The 13053-nt window shown below is 49.0% G+C and overlaps 1 protein-coding gene across 1 annotated transcript in view; it reads left to right on the top strand.

Annotated features, from left to right (window-relative positions):
• CSMD1 (CUB and Sushi multiple domains 1) overlaps positions 1 to 13053 on the top strand; it is a 2539710-nt gene that overhangs the window by 2228209 nt on the left and 298448 nt on the right. The window lies entirely within an intron of this gene.

Here is a 13053-nt window from a genome sequence, read left to right as displayed (position 1 = left end):
CCCCGCCGCCGGCCTCTTCTCCCGACTTCGGGGGTCTTGTCCCCCTCTCCGGTCTTCTGTCGCCGCCGCCGCCGCCTTCCGTTCTTCTTCTTCTTCTTCTTCTTCTTCTCCAGGAGATGTTGACACGACGCTCTCTCCGGCCACAATGCCAGGGACGCGCTCCGCTGCCACTTATATAGGGACAATGGGGCGGTGTCACATGGGTTGATGTCACATGGGTTGGTCACATGGGTTGATGTCACATGGTAAGGGGGCGGGGTCACCATGTGACATCAACCCATGTGACCAACCCATGTGACATCAACCCATGTGACACCGCCCCATTGTCCCTATATAAGTGGCAGCGGAGCGCGTCCCTGGCATTGTGGCCGGAGAGAGCGACGTGTCAACATCTCCTGGAGAAGAAGAAGAAGAAGAAGAAGAAGAAGAAGAAGAAGAACGGAAGGCGGCGGCGGCGGCGACAGAAGACCGGGCCACCGCCTGCAAAAGAGCTATAAGAAGGCGCGGTGGCCCGGCAGAAGAACCGAAGAGGGGGACAAGACCCCCGAAGTCGGGAGAAGAGGCCGGCGGCGGGGAGGAAGAAAGCCGGACTCCTCCGCTAGTAAAAGAGCTACAAGAAGATAGCGGAGGAGTCTGGCGAGAAGACCCCCGAAGACGGAAGACCCCCGGAGCTGTGCAATAAAATATTTTTTCCCTGTGTTGTGTTTTTTTTTGTACTTTTTTTCCACAGGTGAATGGGTAGGGGTACATTGTACCCCATACTCATTCACATAGGGTGGGGGGCCGGTATCCGGGGGCCCCCTTATTTAAGGGGGCTCCCGGATTCCGATAAGCCCCCCGCCCGCAGACCCCGACAACCAACGGCCAGGGTTGTCGGGAAGAGGCCCTTGTCCTCATCGACATGGGGACAAGGTGCTTTGGGGTGGGGGGGCCGCACGCCCCCCTCCCCCAAGGCACCCCCCCCCATGTTGAGGGCACGCAGCCTGGTACGGCTCAGGAGGGGGGGCGCCCGCTCGTCCCCACCCCCTTTCCTGGCCGGCCGGGTAGCGTGCTCGGATAAGGGTCTGGTGTGGATCTGGGGGGGACCCCCACGCCGTTTTTTCGGCGTAGGGGGTTCCCCTTGGAATCCATACCAGACCTAAGGGCCTGGTATGCTCTCGGAGGGGGAACCCACGCCAAATTTTTTTCAGAAATTTGCCGTGGAGTTCCCCCTTGAGCTCATTCTCTGCTTGGCCTCGGCAAAAGTCGCCTGGCCTGGGGCGACTTGTAAGTCGTCCCAAGTCGGGCTTGAAGTCATCACAAGTCGTTTTGAAGTCGTCCCAAGTCGCGCTGTGATCTTAACTCAAGTCGTCTATAAGTCGTGTTGCCCCTGTGTGAATGGGCTCTTAGCCAAAAAAAGTTTTATTGTTTTGTATGGAATGAGAAAGGATTACAACACCTGTTTAGTTCCTTTTGCCATCTGTGTCCCTACTAGAGATGTTCCCTCACTTACTGTCAGGACAGAAAATTAATACATCTTTTCAACATGGATATGAATAAAAAAAAATAGTGTGAGGAAGAGCTAGAATATCTGACAGTGTCCTTTTCTGTTCCTTACAGTGACAACTGCATCAGCACTGTTATAGTTTATACATGGACATGAATGGGAAATGCAAATGGCTGCACAGACAGAAATAAAAATCTAGCATACATTTAAATTGTCTGCACAATATACCAAAATCCTAAAAAATAGAATTAGGCTTTAACAAATGTATTTTGAGTTACATTTCTGGTACAGTCTGATATGCTAAAGTATCCACTGTCTCCTTTTCTGTGTTTAGAACCCAACCAGTGAGCTCTCTGCAGCATACTTCACAACTTACTTCCTGCCTCATTGTCCCAAAATCTCCTCCTTCAGTTGGGCTATTTTTCCATTATATAAACTATCTAGCAAGTAAAGTGTGATGCCTTACAATTACAACAGGAGAGCTATGGGGATACAGGCAACTCAAGTCAAAATAACCTGTATACATCTTCTGTGTCAGTGACTCCAGAGAATGCTGAAATTATTGGATCAAAATGACAAACTAGCATTTTCAATAGCAGAAGTCTACATTGACAGTCTACAAACTTCCTTAGTACAGGCTTAATGTAACTCTCCAGTAAATTTAAAAACTGTAGTACATGTGTGTCAAATATTAGCACATGTTTCAACAGTGGTGAATTTAGCATGCACACTTTGTCTCAGGTGGCACTTCAAAATAAAATGTAATAGTCAAAATAAAATGTAAAGTAGCTGCAAAGTCTGTTTGTACCGATATTGATTTTTTGCTGTCCATGCAAGAAATAACCTCTGTGATAATGTCACTATATAAAGGGGCAAAAAATTATATTAGATTCTCAAAGCTGCAGTTTGAGAAGCACTGGCAGGTTGATTGTGGATGGAGAAAGTGGTGTTCTATGTTTTCTCTAAACTTGGTAGTTCTGAATTGGGGCTGGGAGCTTGAAGGTCATGAGGAGTATTGGGCAGGACAGATCATTCAATCAGGTGTCCAGGCTTTGCTAATTGCTGGCAGCCTGTGTGAGTGCACAATTGTGCAGGGGCAATATAAGCTTGAAGAGAGTTACTGCCATAGAAGGTGGAGTTGGAATTTATGCAGTTGCTGCAGCCAGGAGACATTCCAGACCATTGGACCAAGAGATGGGCCAGCTGAGAGAGTCTGCATGGCTGCATGAGTATGGGAGACTGGAGCTGAAGCAACTGGGGAAGAGTCCAAGGGAGCCAGAGGAACCTGTGAAACTCAGAGGATTAGGAGAGAAAGGGGAGACATAATTGAAACCTTTAAACATATCAAAGGGGTGAATAAGGTTTAGGAAGGCAGTGTTTTTAAAATGAAACCAAAATTAAGAACACAGGGACATGATCTCAAACTAACTGGAGGGAAGTTTAAAATTAATCTTAGAAAGTATTATTTTACAGAAAGGGTATTTAATGCTTGGAATAAACTACCAGCAGAGGTAGTGAGACAGTCAACAGTAAATGGCTTCAAACATGCTTGGGATAAACATAGGTCTATAGTTAGACAACAAAGTTAACAAAAAAAACAATAAAAATAAAAAATGGGCAGACCCTATGGACTATTATGTCTTTTTCTGCCATCACTTTTCTATATTTCTATGTTTCTATGCACAGCAATTAAACCTGTCTGAGCTTAAGAGCTCTGCATTTTTTGGGTTTGTGTGAAGCTGAAACCCCTTGTTTGTGAAATCCTATGTTTAAAGTTTTATACTTTTTTTCATAAAAGTGGGCTATGAGGCCTTTAACTATAGTTTCTGTCTGCCGTGGTCTCGCTGTATAAATGCATCTACCACGAGAGTTAAAAATCTCCCATATCACACCTCATTGTTACTTGATACCTCCTTTCCTAATTGCAGAGATGTTGACACAAGTAGTGATGGACGAACTTCCGACGGGACGTTTCGCGAACGCGAAATGCGAACGGACCCAAACGTTCGCGAAACCGACCGTTCGCCGCGGGCCCCATTGACTTCAATGGGAGGCGAACTTTGCAAACCTTCATGTCGAATTTGCGGCCACGTGGTAATTATTAGGGGGTAAAACGTAGTCCCACCATCTGGACAATGACATAATACATGTATGAGGTGAATTTGGGATCGATAACTACAAGCATTTTTATTTTATTTGGGAAATTGTTCTAACAATTCAGGACTATGGAGCTAATGAAGGCAATGGAGGAGAGGGAAGGTCAGGGACCAGGGTAGGCAAAGAAGAGGGTGCAGGAGATGATCACCAGCAGCGTGACATACCGGAATGACACATGCACCGTGATAGAGGCATCTGACAGCAGCACCGTAATACAGAGCACTGACAGCAGCACCGTGACATACAGCGCTGACAGCAGCACCGTGACATACAGCGCTGACAGCAGCACCGTGACATACAGCGCTGACAGCAGCACCGTGACATACAGCGCTGACAGCAGCACCGTGACATACAGCGCTGACAGCAGCACCGTGACATACAGCGCTGACAGCAGCACCGTGACATACAGCGCTGACAGCAGCACCGTGACATACAGCGCTGACAGCAGCACCGTGACATACAGCGCTGACAGCAGCACCGTGACATACAGCGCTGACAGCAGCACCGTGACATACAGCGCTGACAGCAGCACCGTGACATACAGCGCTGACAGCAGCACCGTGACATACAGCACTGACAGCAGCACCGTAAGCAGCCCCAGGAGGAAGTCAGCACAGCACAGGGATGGTGTGATCCCCTCATAATAAGAACCCCCAGGAGGAAGTCAGCACAGCACAGGGATAGTGTGATCCCTTCATAATAAGAACCCCCAGGAGGAAGTCAGCACAGCACAGGGATATCATAAGCAGCCCCAGTAGAAATATGACACCGCTCAACCTCTTCAAAGAGGAGGGTAGGGGCATATAGTACGGTGTGCTTTTTTGGGTCAAGGAAGTGAGCCAAATGAATTAAGAAGGTCTGTGTGCTTGATTAAAAAAATAGTTTATAGACATATACATGGTCTACTGGTCACATGTGTTGAATTCCTCCGAGATCCATGCCTCATTCATTTTTAGAAATGTGAGGTAGTTAACACTGTGGTGAGCTAGGCGAGTACGCTTATCGGTCACAATCCCCCCTGCTGCGCTGAACGTCCTTTCGGACAGGACACTGGATGAGGGGCAAGCCAACAGTTCGATTGCAAATTGGGCAAGCTCTGGCCAGAGGTCAAGCCTGCCCACCCAGTAGTCTAGGGGTTCATCACTCCTCAGAGCGTCCACATCGGCCGTTAACCCAATGTAGTCGGACACCTGACGGTCTAGGCGTTCCCTGATGCTGGATCCGGATGACACCTGTCGATGGGTCGGCTGAAAGAATGACCTCATATCCGAAGTCACCAACACATCTTCAAACCGGCCTCTTCTTGCAGGCGCTGTTGGATTGGTACCCGCAAATCCTTCTCTGGGAGTGGGAATTGCTCCTCTGCCAGCGCACGCAAAAGCAGAATGCAGCATTTCTCGAAGCAAGGCCTGGAAGTGCTGCATTCTGACAGCCCTCTGCGACGGCGGTAACATTTCCGCCATTTTGTGTTTGTACCGGGGGTCTAAGTACGTTGCCACCCAGTACTGGTCCTTGACCCTCATGCTTTTTATACGGGGGTCCCTATTAAAACACTGGAGCATGAAGGCCCCCATTTGCACTAAAGTGGAAGCGGTGTGGTGGCCTGGCTCCTGCTCATCATCCAGGATAATGTCGTCCTCTTCATTCTCCTCTCCCCATCCTCGCACAACAGGGATCCCAGAAAGGTTTAAAGCATGCTCTTCTTGCTCCTGCTCATCCGCCCCGGCACCATCCTCCTCTGACTCCTCATCAGACTCCTGTTGTTGACTTGTCTCAGATAGAGTAGCCCCCCCTGGGAATTCATCCAGCATTGCGACTTCCTCATCTTCCCGCTCCTGCTCCTCCACAGCCTGATCAATGACACGACGCAATGCACGCTCCAGAAAGAAGGCATAAGGTACCATGTCACTGATGGCGCCATGGCTGCGACTGACCAGTTTGGTGATCTCCTCAAATGGCCGCAGAAGTCTGCATGTGTCGCGCATGAGCAGCCACTGGCGCGGTGAAAAAAAACCCAGCTCCCCAGAACCGTTTCTTTCGCAGAGTTCATACAGGTAGACGTTAACTGCACGTTTCTGCTGGAGCAGCCTATCAAGCATATAGAAGGTTGAGTTCCATCGCGTCGGGCAATCGCAAATAAGACGTCTGACCGGCAGATGGTGTCGCCGCTGAATGTCAGCAAGGCGAGCCATGGCCGTGTAAGATCTTCTGAAATGGGCCGAGATTTTCCTTGCCTGCCGCAAGATGTCCTGGACCCCAGGGTATTTGACAAGGAATCGCTGCACGACCAAGTTTAAGACGTGTGCCATGCACGGCACGTGCGTGATTTTGCCCTGTTTCAATGCGCTAAGCAGATTGGCACCGTTGTCACACACCACTTTACCAACTGTCAAATTGAGCGGTGTTAGCCACTCATCTGCCTGTGAACGCAAAGCTGAAAGGAGTGCCGGGCCAGTGTGGCTCTTTGCTTCCAGGCACAACAGACGCAGCACGGCATGGCAACGTCTCACCTGGCATGTGGAATAGGTTCTGGGGAGCTTGGGCGGTGCAGTGGAAGAGACGCTAGCAGCGGAAAAGGAGGAGGCAGCTGAGGAGGAGAGGGAGGAGGATGGAGTAGGAGGAGGAGAAGAAGAGTCAGGCCTGCATGCAATCCGTGGCGGTAAAACCAAATCTACACGGGTGCCACGGGTTACATGCTTGACGGCCGTCAGAAGGTTCACCCAGTGGGCAGTAAAACTGATATACCTTCCGTGCCCGTGTTTGCTAGACCACGTGTCTGTGGTCAGATGTATCTTGGCACCGACACTGTGTGCCAGAGATACATTCACTTGCCGCTGAACATGGCCATATAGCTCTGGGATGCCCTTCTCTGAGAAATACTTCCTTCCTGGGACCTTCCATTGTGGTGTTCCAATGGCCACAAATTTGCGAAAGGCCTCCGAGTCCACCAGTTTATATGGCAGTAGTTGGCGGGCTATGAGTTCTGACAAGCCAGCCGCCAACCGTTGGGCAAGAGGGTTATCCGGCATCATCATTTTTTTACGCTCAAACATTAGGCCCACGGAAGCCTGCCTTTTTGCAGAAAAATGTGAGCTTGGCGTGATGGAAGGTGGAGTGGAGGACAATTGTGAGGAGAGAGGAGAAGGAGAAGTAGAAGACGAGGCTGGACGGTGAGAGCCTGCAGTGTGGCTTTGTGTGTTCCGTTGCTCCCACTGGGCTCGGTGATGGCTGCTCATGTGCCTTCTTAAGGCGGTCGTCCCTAGGTGAGTATTGGGCTTACCGCGACTAACGCGTTGACTGCAAAGATTGCAGATGGCAACGCTATTGTCAGCAGCGGACACGTTAAAAAAAGCCCACACTGCGGAGCCATGTGCCGGTGTCCTGGGAGCGCCAGATGTGACCGTACATGGTCGATGACTCGCTCCTGATACATTTGCAGTCTGCTTTGTCCCTGCTGTGCAATGTAAGTCATTGCTGCTTCTCCTCCCTATCTGCTGGTCCATATCTCCCTCTGAACTCCCCTCCTCTTCCTCTCTTGTGGGCACCCACGTGACATCACTAGACACGTCATCATCAACGTCACCTTCCCCACCGCTATAAGTAGAGATCTCGGAGTAGGCAGCAACACCGGGGACCAACCTCCTCCTTGGGCTGATCTGGGTACTGGCGTCAGACTGCTGAGTAGCGCTTGTTGCTACCTCCTCTTCCTGATCCAATACCAAGAGTGGCTGCGCATCAGAAATGTCCTCTTGATATGGATCGGAAAATAATTCCAGTGACTCAAGCGGAAGGTATGTGGTGGTGGTGGTGGTGGTCGTGTTGTTGGTGGTAGTGTCTTTGGGGGTGCACATAGCAGAGAGTGAAGAAGAGGGTGCAGATCGAGAGGATGAGGAGGGTGCAGAAGAGTAAGGCTGAGCGAGCCACTCAACCAAGTCTGGTGCATCCTTTAAAGTAATTGAACGCACCTTCTGCAACTTCCCACTTTGGCTCAAGCCTGTTGCTCCTGCCCTACCCCTACCACCCCTGCGGAAGGGCCTGCCTCTTCCTCTGCATGTCATTTTTTAAATGACCCTGTGACAAAACTCTTAGTCCCTATACCGCTGAAGGACTGCTGCAGTATAGGTGAGCGGTCAGCAGTGGTGCACGTCAACCCTATCTATTGTGGACCTATAGCGGTCCTTACAGAACAGCAGACTGTACCGCACTCAAGCCTATGTACCGTAGCACCCTATACCAAGTTACCAGTCCTTATAAGAACTTTTGTGGACCAAGCAGGTTGTGTATTAGTGTTTAGCAGACTGTACGTCAGTCCCTATACCGCTGAAGGACTGCTGCAGTATAGGGCAGCGGTCAGCAGTGGTGCACGTCAACCCTATCTATTGTGGACCGATAGCGGTCCTTACAGAACAGCAGACTGTACCGCACTCAAGCCTATGTACCGTAGCACCCTATACCAAGTTACCAGTCCTTATAAGAACTTTTGTGGACCAAGCAGGTTGTGTATTAGTGTTTAGCAGACTGTACGTCAGTCCCTATACCGCTGAAGGACTGCTGCAGTATAGGGCAGCGGTCAGCAGTGGTGCACGTCAACCCTATCTATTGTGGACCGATAGCGGTCCTTACAGAACAGCAGACTGTACCGCACTCAAGCCTATGTACCGTAGCACCCTATACCAAGTTACCAGTCCTTATAAGAACTTTTGTGGACCAAGCAGGTTGTGTATTAGTGTTTAGCAGACTGTACGTCAGTCCCTATACCGCTGAAGGACTGCTGCAGTATAGGGCAGCGGTCAGCAGTGGTGCACGTCAACCCTATCTATTGTGGACCGATAGCGGTCCTTACAGAACAGCAGACTGTACCGCACTCAAGCCTATGTACCGTAGCACCCTATACCAAGTTACCAGTCCTTATAAGAACTTTTGTGGAACAAGCAGGTTGTGTGTTAGTGATTAGCAGACTGTACGTCAGTCCCTATACCGCTGAAGGACTGCTGCAGTATAGGTGAGCGGTCAGCAGTGGTGCACGTCAACCCTATCTATTGTGGACCGATAGCGGTCCTTACAGAACAGCAGACTGTACCGCACTCAAGCCTATGTACCGTAGCACCCTATACCAAGTTACCAGTCCTTATAAGAACTTTTGTGGACCAAGCAGGTTGTGTATTAGTGTTTAGCAGACTGTACGTCAGTCCCTATACCGCTGAAGGACTGCTGCAGTATAGGGCAGCGGTCAGCAGTGGTGCACGTCAACCCTATCTATTGTGGACCGATAGCGGTCCTTACAGAACAGCAGACTGTACCGCACTCAAGCCTATGTACCGTAGCACCCTATACCAAGTTACCAGTCCTTATAAGAACTTTTGTGGAACAAGCAGGTTGTGTATTAGTGTTTAGCAGACTGTACGTCAGTCCCTATACCGCTGAAGGACTGCTGCAGTATAGGTGAGCGGTCAGCAGTGGTGCACGTCAACCCTATCTATTGTGGACCGATAGCGGTCCTTACAGAACAGCAGACTGTACCGCACTCAAGCCTATGTACCGTAGCACCCTATACCAAGTTACCAGTCCTTATAAGAACTTTTGTGGAACAAGCAGGTTGTGTGTTAGTGATTAGCAGACTGTACGTCAGTCCCTATACCGCTGAAGGACTGCTGCAGTATAGGTGAGCGGTCAGCAGTGGTGCACGTCAACCCTATCTATTGTGGACCGATAGCGGTCCTTACAGAACAGCAGACTGTACCGCACTCAAGCCTATGTACCGTAGCACCCTATACCAAGTTACCAGTCCTTATAAGAACTTTTGTGGAACAAGCAGGTTGTGTATTAGTGTTTAGCAGACTGTACGTCAGTCCCTATACCGCTGAAGGACTGCTGCAGTATAGGTGAGCGGTCAGCAGTGGTGCACGTCAACCCTATCTATTGTGGACCGATAGCGGTCCTTACAGAACAGCAGACTGTACCGCACTCAAGCCTATGTACCGTAGCACCCTATACCAAGTTACCAGTCCTTATAAGAACTTTTGTGGAACAAGCAGGTTGTGTGTTAGTGATTAGCAGACTGTACGTCAGTCCCTATACCGCTGAAGGACTGCTGCAGTATAGGTGAGCGGTCAGCAGTGGTGCACGTCAACCCTATCTATTGTGGACCGATAGCGGTCCTTACAGAACAGCAGACTGTACCGCACTCAAGCCTATGTACCGTAGCACCCTATACCAAGTTACCAGTCCTTATAAGAACTTTTGTGGAACAAGCAGGTTGTGTATTAGTGTTTAGCAGACTGTACGTCAGTCCCTATACCGCTGAAGGACTGCTGCAGTATAGGTGAGCGGTCAGCAGTGGTGCACGTCAACCCTATCTATTGTGGACCGATAGCGGTCCTTACAGAACAGCAGACTGTACCGCACTCAAGCCTATGTACCGTAGCACCCTATACCAAGTTACCAGTCCTTATAAGAACTTTTGTGGACCAAGCAGGTTGTGTATTAGTTTTTAGCAGACTGTACGTCAGTCCCTATACCGCTGAAGGACTGCTGCAGTATAGGTGAGCGGTCAGCAGTGGTGCACGTCAACCCTATCTATTGTGGACCGATAGCGGTCCTTACAGAACAGCAGACTGTACCGCACTCAAGCCTATGTACCGTAGCACCCTATACCAAGTTACCAGTCCTTATAAGAACTTTTGTGGAACAAGCAGGTTGTGTATTAGTGTTTAGCAGACTGTACGTCAGTCCCTATACCGCTGAAGGACTGCTGCAGTATAGGTGAGCGGTCAGCAGTGGTGCACGTCAACCCTATCTATTGTGGACCGATAGCGGTCCTTACAGAACAGCAGACTGTACCGCACTCAAGCCTATGTACCGTAGCACCCTATACCAAGTTACCAGTCCTTATAAGAACTTTTGTGGAACAAGCAGGTTGTGTGTTAGTGATTAGCAGACTGTACGTCAGTCCCTATACCGCTGAAGGACTGCTGCAGTATAGGTGAGCGGTCAGCAGTGGTGCACGTCAACCCTATCTATTGTGGACCGATAGCGGTCCTTACAGAACAGCAGACTGTACCGCACTCAAGCCTATGTACCGTAGCACCCTATACCAAGTTACCAGTCCTTATAAGAACTTTTGTGGAACAAGCAGGTTGTGTATTAGTGTTTAGCAGACTGTACGTCAGTCCCTATACCGCTGAAGGACTGCTGCAGTATAGGTGAGCGGTCAGCAGTGGTGCACGTCAACCCTATCTATTGTGGACCGATAGCGGTCCTTACAGAACAGCAGACTGTACCGCACTCAAGCCTATGTACCGTAGCACCCTATACCAAGTTACCAGTCCTTATAAGAACTTTTGTGGACCAAGCAGGTTGTGTATTAGTTTTTAGCAGACTGTACGTCAGTCCCTATACCGCTGAAGGACTGCTGCAGTATAGGGCAGCGGTCAGCAGTGGTGCACGTCAACCCTATCTATTGTGGACCGATAGCGGTCCTTACAGAACAGCAGACTGTACCGCACTCAAGCCTATGTACCGTAGCACCCTATACCAAGTTACCAGTCCTTATAAGAACTTTTGTGGAACAAGCAGGTTGTGTGTTAGTGATTAGCAGACTGTACGTCAGTCCCTATACCGCTGAAGGACTGCTGCAGTATAGGGCAGCGGTCAGCAGTGGTGCACGTCAACCCTATCTATTGTGGACCGATAGCGGTCCTTACAGAACAGCAGACTGTACCGCACTCAAGCCTATGTACCGTAGCACCCTATACCAAGTTACCAGTCCTTATAAGAACTTTTGTGGAACAAGTGAGTTGTGAATGTTTAGCAGACTGCAGCAGAAGGGCAGCAGTCAAGTATAATATCCTTTCTATATTTGGAAGAAAGAATATTATACATGTACAAGCCTATTACTGTACCACTGATACCAGTCCTGAAAAGAACCTTTGTGGAACTAATAATAACAGCAAGTCTTTAAAATTACCCTCACTGCCTGACAACACTGCTTCCTTCCTGTCCCTATACAAATTGGCAAAAAAAGAGAACGATTAGTGGTTACTGGAACAGCTCTTTTGTGGACCTTGATAGTAACAGCTAATGATGATGATGATGATGATGATGATGAAAGACTAATCTGGCTGTCCCTGTAGCATACACCGTCCTTTCCCTTTCTCTAAACTAACAAAAGACACTCAGGCTGCTGCAAGAATCAGCAGCACAGCAAACCTATCAACACCTAACACCTATACCAGTCCTGAAAAGAACTTTTGTGTACCAAATAGCTAGTGGTTTATCTCTCCCTACTCCACACAGGAACCTGTCCCTATCTTAACAGAAGAAAGAATGTAAAATGGCCACCGGATCGGGTGTATTTATAGGTTAGGGGGAATGTACAAGTGTCCATGTGCTGTCATGTCTCAATTGGCTGTCCTGTATCACATGATAAACGTGTCACCAAAGGTTAAAGTTCTTGTATACATTAAACACGTAAGTCCGCCGCGGCGAACGACGGAAAAAGGCGTTCGAACGTGCGGACCGCGAATGTCGGAAATTCGCCGCGAAACGACCGCCGGGCGAACCGTTCGGCCATCACTAGACACAAGGGTAAAAGTGTGAACTTGGAGGAACTGCGCTGGCAAGTATCTCTATCCACTTCAAGCTAATGCACAGTCTGAACAAAGATGGGTGCAGTCCTTCTAGAGAGAGCTTCTTAACCACTTGACCACTGGGCACTTAAACACCCTTCCTAACCAGGCCAATTTCAGCTTTCGGTGCTCTCACACGTTGAATGACAATTACTCAGTCATGCACCACTGTACCAATATGAGATGTTTGTCCCTTTTTTCACACAAATAAAGCTTTCTTTGGGTGGTATTTAATCACCGATCTTTTTTTATTTTTTCCTTAAAAATCTAAAAAGACTGAAAATTTGATTAAAAAAATAAAATTCTTTGTTTATGTTAAAATTTATTGCAGTGTATTGACGGATATTGGCAGAGTATGGCAGAGTATGGCAGAGTATGGCAGAGTATGGCAGAGTATTGGCAGAGTACTGTAAAGTTTGGGCAGATTATGGGCACTGAACAGCACTGTGGGCACTACAGATCCAGCCCACAGTGCTGCTGCAAATGATCTCTCCCCTCTCCCCATCTCCCATCGTACTGTACAGATCGGTACAGAGAGGGGACTGAGGAACCAGTGTCATAATATGAGTGATCGCTCTGTCAATTGATTGTGATCTGGGATCAGAAGACCCGGCAGTCACGGATTTTTCCGTGAGCGCACCACAGGCTGCACACGGGAGCAAGATTCTTTGAGGACATCCGTGGACGTCCTCCCAGAATAAGCCAACCGTGCTGTCGCCATCTTTCGTGTGGCAAATGGATAAACTCCTTTCCAGTAATTTAAGTATTTCTGTGTGAAAAAAA

This window comes from Lithobates pipiens, unplaced genomic scaffold (genome assembly GCF_037356315.1).
Source record: "Lithobates pipiens isolate NorthernLeopardFrog02 unplaced genomic scaffold, aLitPip1_a1.2 Scaffold_18, whole genome shotgun sequence".
Classification (NCBI taxonomy): Eukaryota; Metazoa; Chordata; class Amphibia; order Anura; family Ranidae; genus Lithobates; species Lithobates pipiens.
This window is presented reverse-complemented; position numbering and strand designations above follow the sequence as displayed.